This window comes from Rhipicephalus microplus, unplaced genomic scaffold (genome assembly GCF_043290135.1).
Source record: "Rhipicephalus microplus isolate Deutch F79 unplaced genomic scaffold, USDA_Rmic scaffold_135, whole genome shotgun sequence".
Taxonomy (NCBI): Eukaryota; Metazoa; Arthropoda; class Arachnida; order Ixodida; family Ixodidae; genus Rhipicephalus; species Rhipicephalus microplus.
Window position 1 is genome coordinate 207,501 of NW_027464707.1, and position 15,000 is coordinate 222,500.

The following is a 15,000-nucleotide window of genomic DNA, read 5'->3' on the forward strand; positions in this document are numbered from 1 at the left end:
TCCTCCGCTTAGTGATATGCTTAAATTCAGCGGGTTGTCTCGCCTGATCTGAGGTCGACAGCGGATACATTCGCTTCCATCAACTTCCTGCACGACCGCGTGCGCTCGCCCTACCAAGTGCGCCCGCAACCCTGTACAGGGCCACTTCTTCACAAGGCTGGCAATCGGCTTCCCCGCTGCACGCGTGCGGCGCACAACCGGTGTGACGTGGAAGTGACGGGACACGTTCGTAAACCCATCGCGAACCGAGTACGACGCCCTACCAAGTGCGCCCGCAACCCTGTACAGGGTCACATCTTCACAAGGCTGGCAAGCGGCATTCCGCTGCGCGCGTGCGTCGTCCGAGCAGTTGCGTGATAAACGACCGTGTCGAAAGCCCAAACACCGCCGAGGCCAGTCGCCGCCGCCGCAAGGGCAGCCACGCAGCCTGGCGAGAGGCATCGTCTCGTGTAGCGTCGCCCCCGCCCCAACTGGAGTGGCCCAGTTTTTTGAACGGGACGGGAACTGCGAAGCACTTAGACCGACGGCGGACTACGACGAGAACGCCTTAAGCTTCGCCAACGTTTCGCCAACTCGTGCGGGAGACTTTTTCCGCTTCGCGGCAAGTCGTCGCGCCGTGCTCTCCGCATCAACCGCGTACGCAGCGAACCGCAAACGTCGGGCGCAGCCTCCTCACCTCCCTGCGCTTTGCGCGCGAACGTTCCCTGTTCGCGCGGCAAAGCCTGGAGGAGGCACGGCCCCGCAGCGTGTTCGAGCGCCCGGTCTACGGGACACCCTGCTTACTTCGAGGGCAACAAGCGCAACGCAAGGCTGCGATCTCGCGCACTTTGCGCACGGCTGGAGAAGCTTTGCTGGCCGGCTTTCGCTCCTCGTGTTTACCGTGCGTTAAAGTTGCGCGTCCGTGGCTCTCGCAGCTCTTGCGCGCCCGGTCGCAGAGAGGAGTACGCAACCTCGACCGCACTTTCCCTGCAGGCTTCCTTCCGACTCGAAGTCCTGCGGCGGTCTCAACGAGGTGCCACATCCTCAATGCAGTCGGTCGCCCCCGTTTCGGTTGGGCTCTGGCACGACGGTCGCCACCGTCTCGCCCTTGAGTGGCCGCTGTTGGCGCTCGCTGTGAGGTGTTCAGCGTGCTGTCCGTGTTGCCGACGCGGTCAAAACGAGTCGACGGCTCACGTTCCCTTGTGCGCCGAAGGCTCTCTTGATATGTGATCCGACCCTCAGACAGACGAAGCCAAGGGAAGACCCAAGGCCGCAATGTGCGTTCAAAGAATCAGTGCTCAGTGTGTCCTGCAATTCACACCAAGTCTCGCAGCTGGCTGCGTTCTTCATCGACCCGAGAACCGAGTGATCCACCGCTTAGAGTCGTGAAAAAGTGTTTGTTCAATTCCGTACAGTCAAAACCAAACGTTTCTGGCACTCGGCCAAACAGTGGCCAAGAAGGGCGCTTTTCAGCGCACGCTTGGACTCCAAAACTCTGCCGCGCCTTTTTCGGCTGCCGCAAATCGAGCAAACGGTGTGTTTCGGACGGCGTTTCGCTTTCGCTACTTGCGAGTGCTTTCGTGGTCCACCCCTCTATAAATACTCGGGAGGCGTCGAAGCCGGTTCTCCAAGCCGGACCCGTAGGTATCGTTGTGTGCTCGCTCTCATTGGCCCGCCTAACCAGAAAATGCCTGCGGTACACCCATTTGGATAAGAGTGCACGCAGATGCGGGCCTCGACGGCTACACATTTCCTCGGGCGGCCGCCTCCCGGCCTCCGTGGAGCGCGGGATGCACGGTCCCATCGACAAGCCTCTCCCGTTTTTACCGTGGCGTCGCGGTTCACCACGGCAGGCGGGTCGGTCTCCTCCGCATAAAAAGGGGGACCCCCGCTTTTTGTTCCACGAAATCGCACAAGCTTTTTTCGCATCCACGGTTTGCCACCGCACACCAAAATGCCGATCCGGCTGCCTACTTTAGCCAACAGGTGGAGCCAGGCGCGCCGTACTTGCGCGGCACTTCCCACGTCCACCGAAGTCGGTGCCAAGGACCACTTTCGGCGCCGGAGCCGCGTACGAGCCTACTCGAGGCGGAAGAACGAAGCCAGCAAGGGCCTGGCCGCAAGTGCGTTCAATTGTCGGGACGTCCAAGTCCCTCGTTCTTCCGTGCTTCCTCTTTCGGCAAGTCGTTGCGGCACCTTCCCAAAGCGCGCAGACCCGCTAATCGCGACGAGCGCGACGTGGCCGTGCCGCCTTTCCCTCGGCAGCAAGCAAAACGCCTGGCAACGTCGACGCTCCCCTAACCGCGATCTCGCACCGTGTTTCGTGTGGCGAATTCAAAAGCCGGCCGGCGCTGCTGCAACCATTACGGTCGGTACGCATACGCCGCGGAGGGCGGGACGGTCATCGGAGCGTGCGGTTCCTCCATCGAGTACTGCGCACCTCGGCCGTCGCATCGCCGTGCCATGACCGGCCGCGCGTCAACGCGAACCGGTGCCAGCGAGATCCCTCGCCTGCAAGAACCGACCGGCAGCCTCCGTCACCCGAGGACGCGGAGGCGCTTGCCGCGGACGGCGGGACGGTATGCACTGGTGCACAGCGGACCCGTCACATCGCCAGTTCCTTGACCGACCGCCGACGCTTGTGCCGTTCCTCTCGTACTTGGCAGTCGCCGCGCGATTGTCGGGTCTCGTTCTTGCACGCTCGAACGGTCGGGAGGGCACTCGGCTGGCGTTTCGGGAACGCGCAGCCTCGCCTTCTACCGACGTAACCACGACTCGCCGTTCGCGCTCCGCCGCTCCTGTTTACAGTACTAGGCGGTCCCGCAGCGGTCGGGTCGCGCATTTCGAGCGCTTCGAGCCACGGTGCTGTGGCGGGTCGAAAGCCGACCTATGAGTGCGTTGCGCCGTTTGTACCCGCGTCCGCCACCTGGCCGACCGTCCAAGGTCGCGGTGTTGGCGTCCGCTGGGCGCAACAATTTGTCACGGGGTGCCGCTCCACATTCAGGCAGCCCCGTGGGGAAAAGCCGACCCCGCGTCCAAACGGGGTCAGCGGCAGAAAGTGTCGGGCGCAGACGCAGCTGAGGCGCTCACCCTTCACAATCCGTTAATGATCCTTCCGCAGGTTCACCTACGGAAACCTTGTTACGACTTTTACTTCCTCTAAATGATCAAGTTTGGTCATCTTTCCAACAGACCGGCGCAACCGAAAGGCCGCGCCGGACATCGGTCCGAAGACCTCACTAAATCATTCAATCGGTAGTAGCGACGGGCGGTGTGTACAAAGGGCAGGGACGTAATCAACGCGAGCTTATGACTCGCGCTTACTGGGAATTCCTCGTTCAAGGGGAACAATTGCAAGCCCCTATCCCAATCACGAAAGAAGTTCCACGGGTTACCCAGTCTTTTCAGACAGGGATAAAGACACGCTGCTTCCTTCAGTGTAGCGCGCGTGCGGCCCCGGACATCTAAGGGCATCACAGACCTGTTATTGCTCTGTTTCGTGCGGCTAGGAGCCGCTTGTCCCTCTAAGAAGGTTGTAAGGTGCTGGGAACCCCGCACCTATTTAATAGGCTAGAGTCTCGTTCGTTATCGGAATTAACCAGACAAATCGCTCCACCAACTAAGAACGGCCATGCACCACCATCCACCGAATCAAGAAAGAGCTCTCAATCTGTCAATCCTCCCAGTGTCCGGGCCGGGTAAGTTTTCCCGTGTTGAGTCAAATTAAGCCGCAGGCTCCACTCCTGGTGGTGCCCTTCCGTCAATTCCTTTAAGTTTCAGCTTTGCAACCATACTTCCCCCGGAACCCAAATACTTTGGTTTCCCGGAAGCTGCCCGCCGAGTCATTTGAGTAACTCAGGCGGATCGCTGGTTGGCATCGTTTATGGTCAGAACTAGGGCGGTATCTGATCGCCTTCGAACCTCTGACTTTCGTTCTTGATCAATGAAAACATTCTTGGCAAATGCTTTCGCAGTAGTTCGTCTTGCGACGGTCCAAGAATTTCACCTCTAGCGCCGCAATACGAATGCCCCCGTCCGTCCCTCTTAATCATTACCTCGTATTCCAAAAACCAACAGAACAGAAACGAGGTCTTGTTCTATTATTCCATGCAAGTTTATTCAGGCGACTCGCCTGCGTTGAGCACTCTAATTTTTTCAAAGTAAAAGCACCGGCCATCTCGAGGCACACAATGAAGTGCACCAAGAAAGAACCGGCATGATGTTCAGTCCGAGCCGTCGCATCGGGTAGATGCACTACTCGTCTGGAACTGAGATCCAACTACGAGCTTTTTAACCGCAGCAGCTTTAGTATACGCTATTGGAGCTGGAATTACCGCGGCTGCTGGCACCAGACTTGCCCTCCAATTGATCCTCGTTAAAGGATTTAGAGTGTACTCATTTCAATTACGGGGCCTCAAAAGAGTCCCGTATTGTTATTTTTCGTCACTACCTCCCCGTGCCGGGAGTGGGTAATTTGCGCGCCTGCTGCCTTCCTTGGATGTGGTAGCCGTTTCTCAGGCTCCCTCTCCGGAATCGAACCCTGATTCTCCGTTACCCGTAACAACCATGGTAAGCAAGTAACCTACCATCGAAAGTTGATAAGGCAGACACTTGAAAGAAACGTCGCCGGCTCGTGGCCATGCGATCAGCACAAAGTTATCCAGAGTCACCACACAATACGGGCCGAAACCCGATCGATCTTGGTCTAATAAAAGCACCCGTTACCCAAAGGGCTCCAGGCTCACTGCATGTATTAGCTCTAGAATTGCCACAGTTATCCAAGTAGGAAGAAACGATCTAAGGAACCATAACTGATTTAATGAGCCATTCGCGGTTTCGCCTTATTTCGGCATGTACTTAGACATGCATGGCTTAATCTTTGAGACAAGCATATGATTACTGGCAGGATCAACCAGGTAATCGTTCGACTGCGCGTCCGTCCTCGCCTTCGGCGGGCCGGACGCAGTCTGTGTGCGGCGGAGGCCACCTTCAGGCGCCCCAACACGCTTATTTTGCACTCCGAGATGACGGCGTTCGAGCTCGCTACGGCACAACCTTCCCGAAAGACGAGTGGGAGCCGTGCGGCAAGAAGCACGTTCATGCTCGCTCTTTTTCGTTGCATCGACTCGGTCGCGCCGTGCGGGTTGCCCAAGCCCGCTGCACTGTCGGTGGACCGGCCGGAACTAGCAACGGAGCCGAGACTGCAAAGCCGCCAGACGACGGGTCACGCCCGCGTCTTCGGCGCTTTCGCATCTGAATCGCCCGAGGACGACACGGAACACACCTCGATATCGTGGTAAAACGGCACCGTCCGACAACCAGCCCCTAACGCATCAAGCGGATGAGGCTGCAGACGACTGCCGTGGATTCCCCTGGAGCAGACCCGAGGACACGCTTGACGAGGCCGAAGCCCGCCGCATATCAGACACCCGGTCGCTTTCGCGTACGCCGCTCACGAGAACCCCCACATAATAGCAGCGATAAGTACCCAGACCTCCTTGGGCACTAATACGAGCGTACTCGAGAAAATTTCACCGCGGGTGTGCCCCGAAACGTGTGGCACGTTGAGCGTGCCACAAGTCTACGTCGCTCTCAAACCCGCCGAGGTCGTAGAATTTGCGACCCTACTCACGAAATTCCCACCGAGGATACGGCCGCAAACGTACCGCACCTTGGGTAGGCCACGAGTTTGTGCAACACTACGCTGACGGCACAGCACCGAGGTCGTGCGCGCACGCACGGGAAAATTCCGCCGCGGTTTCTGCCGAAAACGTGAGGCACCACGACTCTCCGCAAGTTCGCGTCGACTGCGAAAGACCGAAGTCGTGAACGACGTGTCCGCTACTCGCCGCCGACACGCTGGACACCAAACGTACAACGACTCGACGGCGTCGTAGAGGCCCACGACGCGGTTTTCCTTAACGACGTCTCGGCGTGGCACCGACAGGTTAGAACGGCCGACCAACGTTCCCTGTCCGCCGTTCGGCTCAGTCGAAGGGCTCGGCGACTTCGGCAACGCTGCGAAGCCGCACGGTGACGCACGCCATGTCCCCATTTTTTTTTTTCTTTCTGCGTCTGCCGGGGTGCCCCTATAATAGCAGCGATAAGCACCCAGACCGCCGTGGGTCGCTCGCCCCGGCTGACGTGGTTTTTCGTACTCCTGCGGCGGTCGCCGTCAAGCACGTCCAAATACGCTACTTTCGTGGGCGCATTCACGCTCTTTCGCTTCGCCGGAGTGCCAGCACTCACTCTGCCAAAAACGGCGAACATCCGAGCGGCGGTTCCCACTTTTGCGTCGGCGTCGCAAACCCCGCCCCGGCAGACGAGGTTTGCCGTACTCGTGCGACGGTGGCCGGCGGGCACGTCGAAAGACGCCGATATCGTGCGCGAATTGGCGCACCTTGGCTTCACCGGAGTGCCGCCACTGACTCCTCCAAAAACGGCGAAGATCCGAGCGGCGCTTCCCACTTTCGCATCGGCGTCCCGAACTCCGCCCCGGCTGACGCGGTTTACCGTACTCGTGCGACGGTCGCCGGCGAGCACGTGGAAAGACGCCGATATCGTGCCCGAATCGGCTCCGTTCGGCTTCGCCGGAGTGCCAGCACTGGCTCGGCGAAAGACGACGAACATCCGAGCGACGGTTCTCACTATTGCGTACGCGTCGCAAACCCCGCCCCGGCAGACGCACTTTGCCGTACTCGTGCGACGGTCGCCGGCGAGCACGTAGAAAGACGCCGATATCGTGCCGGAATCGGCCCCGTTTGGCTTCGCCGGAGTGCCAGCACTCACTCGGCCACAAACGGCGAACATCCGAGCGGCGGTTCCCACTTAGCCGTCGGCGTCCCGAACTCCGCCCCGGCAGACGCGGTTGCCGAGCTCGTGCGACTAGCGACCGCGAAGCCGTCTCGCGACGCCGCTTTCGTGCGCGGCTCCCACTGCGACCTGGGTCACCCGAGGTCGACGAGCAAAAAAGAATGTCGAAAAAAAATTTTTTTTTTTTTGCGTCTGCCGGGGTGCCCCTATAATAGCAGCGATAAGCACCCAGACCGCCATGGGTCGCTCGCCCCGGCTGACGTGGTTTTTCGTTTTCCTGCGGTGGTCGTCGTCAAGCACGTCCAAACACGCCACTTTCGTGGGCGCATTCGCGCTCTTTCGCTTCGCCGGAGTGCCAGCACTCACTCTGCCAAAAACGGCGAACATCCTAGTGGCGGTTCCCACTTTTGCGTCGGCGTCGCCAACCCCGCCCCGGCATACGCGGTTTGCCGTACTCGTGCGGCGGTGGCCGGCGGGCACGTCGAAAGACACCGATATCGTGCGCGAGTCGATGCTTCTTGGTCTCGCAGGAGGGCCGCCACTCACTCCTGCAAAAACGGCGAAGATCCGAGCGGCGCTTCCCACTTTTTCGTCGGCATCGCAAACCTCGCCCCGGCAGACGCGCTTTGCCGTACTCGTGCGACGGTCGCCGGCGAGCACGTCGAAATACGCCGATATCGTGCCCGAATCGGCCCCGTTTCGCTTCGCCGGAGTGCCAGCACTCACTCGGCCAAAAACGGCGAACATCCGAGCAGCGGTACCCACTTAGCCGTCGGCATCCCGAACTCCGCGCCGGCTGACGCGGTTGCCGAGCTCGTGCGACTAGCGACCGCGAACGCGTCTCGCGACGCCGCTTTCGTGCGCGGCTCCCATTGCGACCTGGGTTACCCGAGCTCGACCAGCAAAAAAGAAGGTCGAAAAAAAATTTTTTTTTTCTGCGTCTGCCGGGGTGCCCCTATAATAGCAGCGATAAGCACCCAGACCGCCGTGGGTCGCTCGCCCCGGCTGACGTGGTTTTTCGTACTCCTGCAGCGGTCGCCGTCAAGCACGTCCAAATACGCCACTTTCGTGGGCGCTTTCGCGCTCTTTCGCGTCGCCGGTGTGCCAGCACTCACTCTGCCAAAAACGGCCAACATCCGAGCGGCGGTTCCCACTTTTGCGTCGGCGTCGTAAACCCCGCCCCGGCAGACGCGGTTTGCCCTACTCGTGCGACGGTCGCCGGCGAGCGCGTCGAAAGACGCCGATATCGTGCGCTAATTGGCGCTCCTTGGCTTCTCCGGAGTGCCGCCACTCACTCCTCCAAAAACGGCGAAGATCCGAGCGGCGTTCTCCACTTTCGCATCGGCGTCCCGAACTCCGCCCGGGCTGACGCGGTTTACCGTACTCGTGCGACGGTCGCCGCCGGGCACGTCGAAAGACGCCGATATCGTGCCGTAATCGGCCCCGTTTGGCTTCGCCCGAGTGCCAGCACTCACTCGGCCAAAAACGGCGAACATCCGAGCAGCGTTTCCCACTTTCGCATCGGCGTCCCGAAGCCCGCCCCGGCAGACGCGGTTTGCCCTACTCGAGCGACGGTCGCCGGCGATCACGTCGAAAGGCGCCGAATTCGTGCACGAATCGATGCTTCTTGGTCTCGCAGGAGGGCCGCCACTCACTCCTGCAAAAACGGCGAAGATCCGAGTTGCGCTTCCCACTTTTTCGTCGGCGTCCCGAACTACGCCCCGGCTGACGCGGTTTACCGTACTCGTGCGACGGTCGCCGGCGGGCACTTCAAAATACGCCGATTTCGTGGGCGCATTCACGCTGTTTCGCTTCCCCGGAGTGCCAACACTCACTCTGCCGAAAGCGGCGATCATCCGAGCGGCGGTTCCCACTTTTGCGTCGGCTTCGCAAACGGCGCCCCGGCAGACGCGCTCGTGCGACGTACTCGTGCGACGGTCGCCGGCGAGCACGTCGAAAGACGCCGATATCGTGCTCGAATCGACCCCGTTTCGCTTCGCCGGAGTGCTGCCAGTCACGGCGCAGAAAACGGCGAACAAGTGTTTTTTTTTTTTCCTAGAATTTGTGTTATAGAAGGCACATTTGATATCGGACGATAATTTTCAACTTTATCACGCGCACCGATTTTCGTGTAGAGGTTTGCAAGTTTATGGGAATTTCTCCACTTGGAATAATGCGATTTAGTAGTACTACGAGAACTTCATGGATGTACTCAAGGGTACGGGGCAAGTCAGTTACGTCAACACCTGCAGATTTTTTACACTTCAAACTGAAAATTGTTGGTTGTGAGTCCTCGTGTGATATTAAAGGCCGATTCGCTAACACATAGAACAAAGAAAGAAAGGAAGAAAAAACGCCCGCGCTCGCTCAAGAAACCTGGGTTCGCAACAAGTGGCAACAACAAGCAACCGAGCGAGTGCGCCAAAACCCGTGGCGGCCGAACAAACGCGAAGTCCCAACCGCGTCAGCCGGGGCGGCACGGGACAGGAAAAATCACTTCAGCCGGGGCGGCGGGGCACCGAATAAACCTCGTCACCTCGTCGCAGGATAAAAGAGGAAACAAAAAGTCTAAACAGCGTCTGCTGGAGCGAATGCGTAATAAAACAACAACAACAACAAAAAAAAAACACCCGCGCTCAAGAAGTCTGCAATCCTCACAAAAGGCGACTGTGACCGAGCAGCGTCAGCCGGGGCCGTGCGGAAACGGAAAAACCGCGACTACCGGGGCGTCGAGGCACCGAAAAATCCACTTCAGCCGCGGCGAAAAAAAAAACAAAAAGAAAGACGGAGGGGGGGGGGGGGAACCACGTCTGCCGGGGCGAAGGAAAAAAAAAACGCGTCTGCCGGGGCGAGCCCGGGTGCGGCACCACCGGGAAAACTGTGGCAAACAGACATGGCGATCGAGTGAGTGGGCCGCCAGCCAGGCTCAGCCAAAAAGTGCAAAGTCCGAACTGCGTCAGCCGGGGCGGCAAAAACCGCGTCAGCCGGGGCGGCGCAAAAAACCGCGTCTGCCGGGGCGGCACGAAACCGCGTCAGCCGGGGCGGGGCGAAAACTGCGTCAGCCGGGGCGAAAGAAAAAAAAAAACGCGTCTGCCGGGGCAAGCCCGGGTGCGGCACCACCGGGAAAACTGTGGCAAACAGACATGGCGATCGAGTGAGTGGGCCGCCAGCCAGGCACAGCCGAAAAGTGCAAAGTCCGAACCGTGTCAGCCGGGGCGACGCAAAAACCGCGTCAGCCGGGGCGGCACGAAACCGCGTCAGCCGGGGCGGCGCGAAAACTGCGTCAGCCGGGGCGGCGCGAAAACCTCGTCAGCCGGGGCGAGCGAAAAGGGGGGGGGGAACCACGTCTGCCGGGGCGAAAGAAAAAAAAACGCGTCTGCCGGGGCGAGCCCGGGTGCGGCACCACCGGGAAGACTGTGGCAAACAGACATGGCGATCGAGTGAGTGGGCCGCCAGCCAGGCTCAGCCCAAAAAGTGCTAAGTCCGAACTGCGTCAGCCGGGGCGGCGCGAAAACCGCGTCTGCCGGGGCGGCACGAAACCGCGTCAGCCGGGGCGGCGCGAAAACTGCGTCAGCCGGGGCGAGCCCGGGTGCGGCACCACCGGGAAAACTGTGGCAAACAGACATGGCGATCGAGTGAGTGGGCCGCCAGCCAGGCACAGCCGAAAAGTGCTAAGTCCGAACTGCGTCAGCCGGGGCGGCAAAAACCGCGTCAGCCGGGGCGGCGCAAAAAACCGCGTCTGCCGGGGCGGCACGAAACCGCGTCAGCCGGGGCGGCGCGAAAACTGCGTCAGCCGGGGCGAAAGAAAAAAAAACGCGTCTGCCGGGGCGAGCCCGGGTGCGGCACCACCGGGAAAACTGTGGCAAACAGACATGGCGATCGAGTGAGTGGGCCGCCAGCCAGGCACAGCCGAAAAGTGCTAAGTCCGAACTGCGTCTGCCGGGGCGGCACGAAACCGCGTCAGCCGGGGCGGCGCGAAAACCGCGTCTGCCGGGGCGGCACGAAACCGCGTCAGCCGGGGCGGCGCGAAAACTGCGTCAGCCGGGGCGAGCCCGGGTGCGGCACCACCGGGAAAACTGTGGCAAACAGACATGGCGATTGAGTGAGTGGGCCGCCAGCCAGGCACAGCCGAAAAGTGCTAAGTCCGAACTGCGTCTGCCGGGGCGGCACGAAACCGCGTCAGCCGGGGCGGCGCGAAAACCGCGTCTGCCGGGGCGGCACGAAACCGCGTCAGCCGGGGCGGCGCGAAAACTGCGTCAGCCGGGGCGAGCCCGGGTGCGGCACCACCGGGAAAACTGTGGCAAACAGACATGGCGATCGAGTGAGTGGGCCGCCAGCCAGGCACAGCCGAAAAGTGCAAAGTCCGAACCGTGTCAGCCGGGGCGACGCAAAAACCGCGTCAGCCGGGGCGGCGCGAAAACCGCGTCAGCCGGGGCGGCGCGAAAACTGCGTCAGCCGGGGCGGCGCGAAAACCTCGTCAGCCGGGGCGAGCGAAAAGGGGGGGGGGAACCACGTCTGCCGGGGCGAAAGAAAAAAAAACGCGTCTGCCGGGGCGAGCCCGGGTGCGGCACCACCGGGAAGACTGTGGCAAACAGACATGGCGATCGAGTGAGTGGGCCGCCAGCCAGGCTCAGCCCAAAAAGTGCTAAGTCCGAACTGCGTCAGCCGGGGCGGCGCGAAAACCGCGTCTGCCGGGGCGGCACGAAACCGCGTCAGCCGGGGCGGCGCGAAAACTGCGTCAGCCGGGGCGAGCCCGGGTGCGGCACCACCGGGAAAACTGTGGCAAACAGACATGGCGATCGAGTGAGTGGGCCGCCAGCCAGGCACAGCCGAAAAGTGCTAAGTCCGAACTGCGTCAGCCGGGGCGGCAAAAACCGCGTCAGCCGGGGCGGCGCAAAAAACCGCGTCTGCCGGGGCGGCACGAAACCGCGTCAGCCGGGGCGGCGCGAAAACTGCGTCAGCCGGGGCGAAAGAAAAAAAAAACGCGTCTGCCGGGGCGAGCCCGGGTGCGGCACCACCGGGAAAACTGTGGCAAACAGACATGGCGATCGAGTGAGTGGGCCGCCAGCCAGGCACAGCCGAAAAGTGCTAAGTCCGAACTGCGTCTGCCGGGGCGGCACGAAACCGCGTCAGCCGGGGCGGCGCGAAAACCGCGTCTGCCGGGGCGGCACGAAACCGCGTCAGCCGGGGCGGCGCGAAAACTGCGTCAGCCGGGGCGAGCCCGGGTGCGGCACCACCGGGAAAACTGTGGCAAACAGACATGGCGATCGAGTGAGTGGGCCGCCAGCCAGGCACAGCCGAAAAGTGCTAAGTCCGAACTGCGTCTGCCGGGGCGGCACGAAACCGCGTCAGCCGGGGCGGCGCGAAAACCGCGTCTGCCGGGGCGGCACGAAACCGCGTCAGCCGGGGCGGCGCGAAAACTGCGTCAGCCGGGGCGAGCCCGGGTGCGGCACCACCGGGAAAACTGTGGCAAACAGACATGGCGATTGAGTGAGTGGGCCGCCAGCCAGGCACAGCCGAAAAGTGCTAAGTCCGAACTGCGTCTGCCGGGGCGGCACGAAACCGCGTCAGCCGGGGCGGCGCGAAAACCGCGTCTGCCGGGGCGGCACGAAACCGCGTCAGCCGGGGCGGCGCGAAAACTGCGTCAGCCGGGGCGAGCCCGGGTGCGGCACCACCGGGAAAACTGTGGCAAACAGACATGGCGATCGAGTGAGTGGGCCGCCAGCCAGGCACAGCCGAAAAGTGCAAAGTCCGAACCGTGTCAGCCGGGGCGACGCAAAAACCGCGTCAGCCGGGGCGGCGCGAAAACCGCGTCAGCCGGGGCGGCACGAAACCGCGTCAGCCGGGGCGGCGCGAAAAAACTGCGTCAGCCGGGGCGGCGCGAAAACCTCGTCAGCCGGGGCGAGCGAAAAGGGGGGGGGGAACCACGTCTGCCGGGGCGAAAGAAAAAAAAACGCGTCTGCCGGGGCGAGCCCGGGTGCGGCACCACCGGGAAGACTGTGGCAAACAGACATGGCGATCGAGTGAGTGGGCCGCCAGCCAGGCTCAGCCCAAAAAGTGCTAAGTCCGAACTGCGTCAGCCGGGGCGGCGCGAAAACCGCGTCTGCCGGGGCGGCACGAAACCGCGTCAGCCGGGGCGGCGCGAAAACTGCGTCAGCCGGGGCGAGCCCGGGTGCGGCACCACCGGGAAAACTGTGGCAAACAGACATGGCGATCGAGTGAGTGGGCCGCCAGCCAGGCACAGCCGAAAAGTGCTAAGTCCGAACTGCGTCAGCCGGGGCGGCAAAAACCGCGTCAGCCGGGGCGGCGCAAAAAACCGCGTCTGCCGGGGCGGCACGAAACCGCGTCAGCCGGGGCGGCGCGAAAACTGCGTCAGCCGGGGCGAAAGAAAAAAAAAAACGCGTCTGCCGGGGCGAGCCCGGGTGCGGCACCACCGGGAAAACTGTGGCAAACAGACATGGCGATCGAGTGAGTGGGCCGCCAGCCAGGCACAGCCGAAAAGTGCTAAGTCCGAACTGCGTCTGCCGGGGCGGCACGAAACCGCGTCAGCCGGGGCGGCGCGAAAACCGCGTCTGCCGGGGCGGCACGAAACCGCGTCAGCCGGGGCGGCGCGAAAACTGCGTCAGCCGGGGCGAGCCCGGGTGCGGCACCACCGGGAAAACTGTGGCAAACAGACATGGCGATTGAGTGAGTGGGCCGCCAGCCAGGCACAGCCGAAAAGTGCTAAGTCCGAACTGCGTCTGCCGGGGCGGCACGAAACCGCGTCAGCCGGGGCGGCGCGAAAACCGCGTCTGCCGGGGCGGCACGAAACCGCGTCAGCCGGGGCGGCGCGAAAACTGCGTCAGCCGGGGCGAGCCCGGGTGCGGCACCACCGGGAAAACTGTGGCAAACAGACATGGCGATCGAGTGAGTGGGCCGCCAGCCAGGCACAGCCGAAAAGTGCTAAGTCCGAACTGCGTCAGCCGGGGCGGCAAAAACCGCGTCAGCCGGGGCGGCGCAAAAACCGCGTCTGCCGGGGCGAAATCAAAAAAAAAAACAAAGAAAAAAGCCCGCGCTTAATCAAAAGAAAACAAAGAAAAAAGCTTGCGCTTAATCAAAAGAAAACAAACAAAAAAAGTTCGCGCTTAAGCCTGGCGGTGGAACCACCGGGGCAAACAGACCTGGCGATCGAGTGAGTGGGCCGCCAGCCGGGGTGAGCCAAAAAGTGCAAAGTCCGAACCGCGTCAGCCGGGGCGACGCAAAAACCGCGTGAGCCGGGGCGGCGCGAAAACCGCGTCAGCCGGGGCGGCGCGAAAACCGCGTCAGCCGGGGCGGCGCAAAAACTGCGTCAGCCGGGGCGGCACGGAAAAACGAAAACCGCGTCAGCCGGGGCGGCACGGAAAAACGAAAACCGCGTCAGCCGGGGCGACATCAAAATGAGGAAAAAAAAAAAAAACTGCCTTAGGACACCTGCGTACACTTTCATGCGTTTGGGCATATCTCTCTGTAACACGCGCGCCCCTCGTTACGCGCGGCACTCTGTTTTCTCCGACACCCATATTTCGGCGGCATGTGGCACGCGCGCCCGTCCCTACGCACGGCACACCGCAGTGCTTTCTCGATATTTTTCTTTTCCTCCAACACCGTCATCTATAGGCTTTTAGTGACCTGTTGCTCGTGGCACAAGTTCGCTAGCTCTGACACCTCTTGCATGCGCACCGTTTTTGCGCACGGTGCTATGCCGCAAAGCACGGCAGTCGCATGCGTTTCTCTCAGGCACCTCTTTTTTGACACAACGCTGTGGTGCTTAGAAACACACGCGCCGCTTTTGCGCACAGAACTCCACCGTACAGCACGGTAGTCACGTTTGTTCCACACGAACAGCAGTGTGCATCGTGCTACGACACTTTGAAAGCTTTTTCTTCCGAGTCTCGACCGCGCTGTTCCTTTCGTACTTGGCGCGATTTTGGGACCAGCTTTGTTTTAAACCCCTACTGCGCGCCGTTCCTTTCGTACTTGGCGCGGTTCAGGGTTTGTTTCGAGCCCTTAGCCGCGCTGTTCCCTCCGTACTTGGCGCGGTTTAGGGTCGAGCTTTGTCTCGAGCCCTCTCCGCGCCGTTCCTTCCGTACTTGGCGCGGTTTAGGGTTTGTTTCGAGCCCTTAGCCGCGCTGTTCCCTCCGTACTTGGCGCGGTTTAGGGTTTGTTTCGAGCCCTTAGCCGCGCTGTTCC

General features: G+C 61.5%; 3 non-coding genes across 3 annotated transcripts in view; all 3 read right to left on the bottom strand.

The window, feature by feature from the left end:
- Positions 1–57, bottom strand: part of LOC142790957 (large subunit ribosomal RNA) — a 3,958-nt gene extending 3,901 nt beyond the window's left edge. Inside the window, exon 1 of the ribosomal RNA XR_012889893.1 lies at positions 1–57. This exon is cut by the window's left edge and continues 3,901 nt beyond it. This is a non-coding gene — a ribosomal RNA (large subunit ribosomal RNA).
- A 1,154-nt stretch (positions 58–1,211) lies between these two features.
- Positions 1,212–1,364, bottom strand: LOC142790973 (5.8S ribosomal RNA). The gene has a single exon (XR_012889908.1). It is a non-coding gene; the product is annotated as a 5.8S ribosomal RNA (ribosomal RNA).
- Positions 1,365–3,083: 1,719 nt separating this feature from the next.
- On the bottom strand, positions 3,084–4,898 carry LOC142791015 (small subunit ribosomal RNA). The gene has a single exon (XR_012889937.1). It is a non-coding gene; the product is annotated as a small subunit ribosomal RNA (ribosomal RNA).
- Between the last annotated feature and the right edge of the window lie 10,102 nt (positions 4,899–15,000).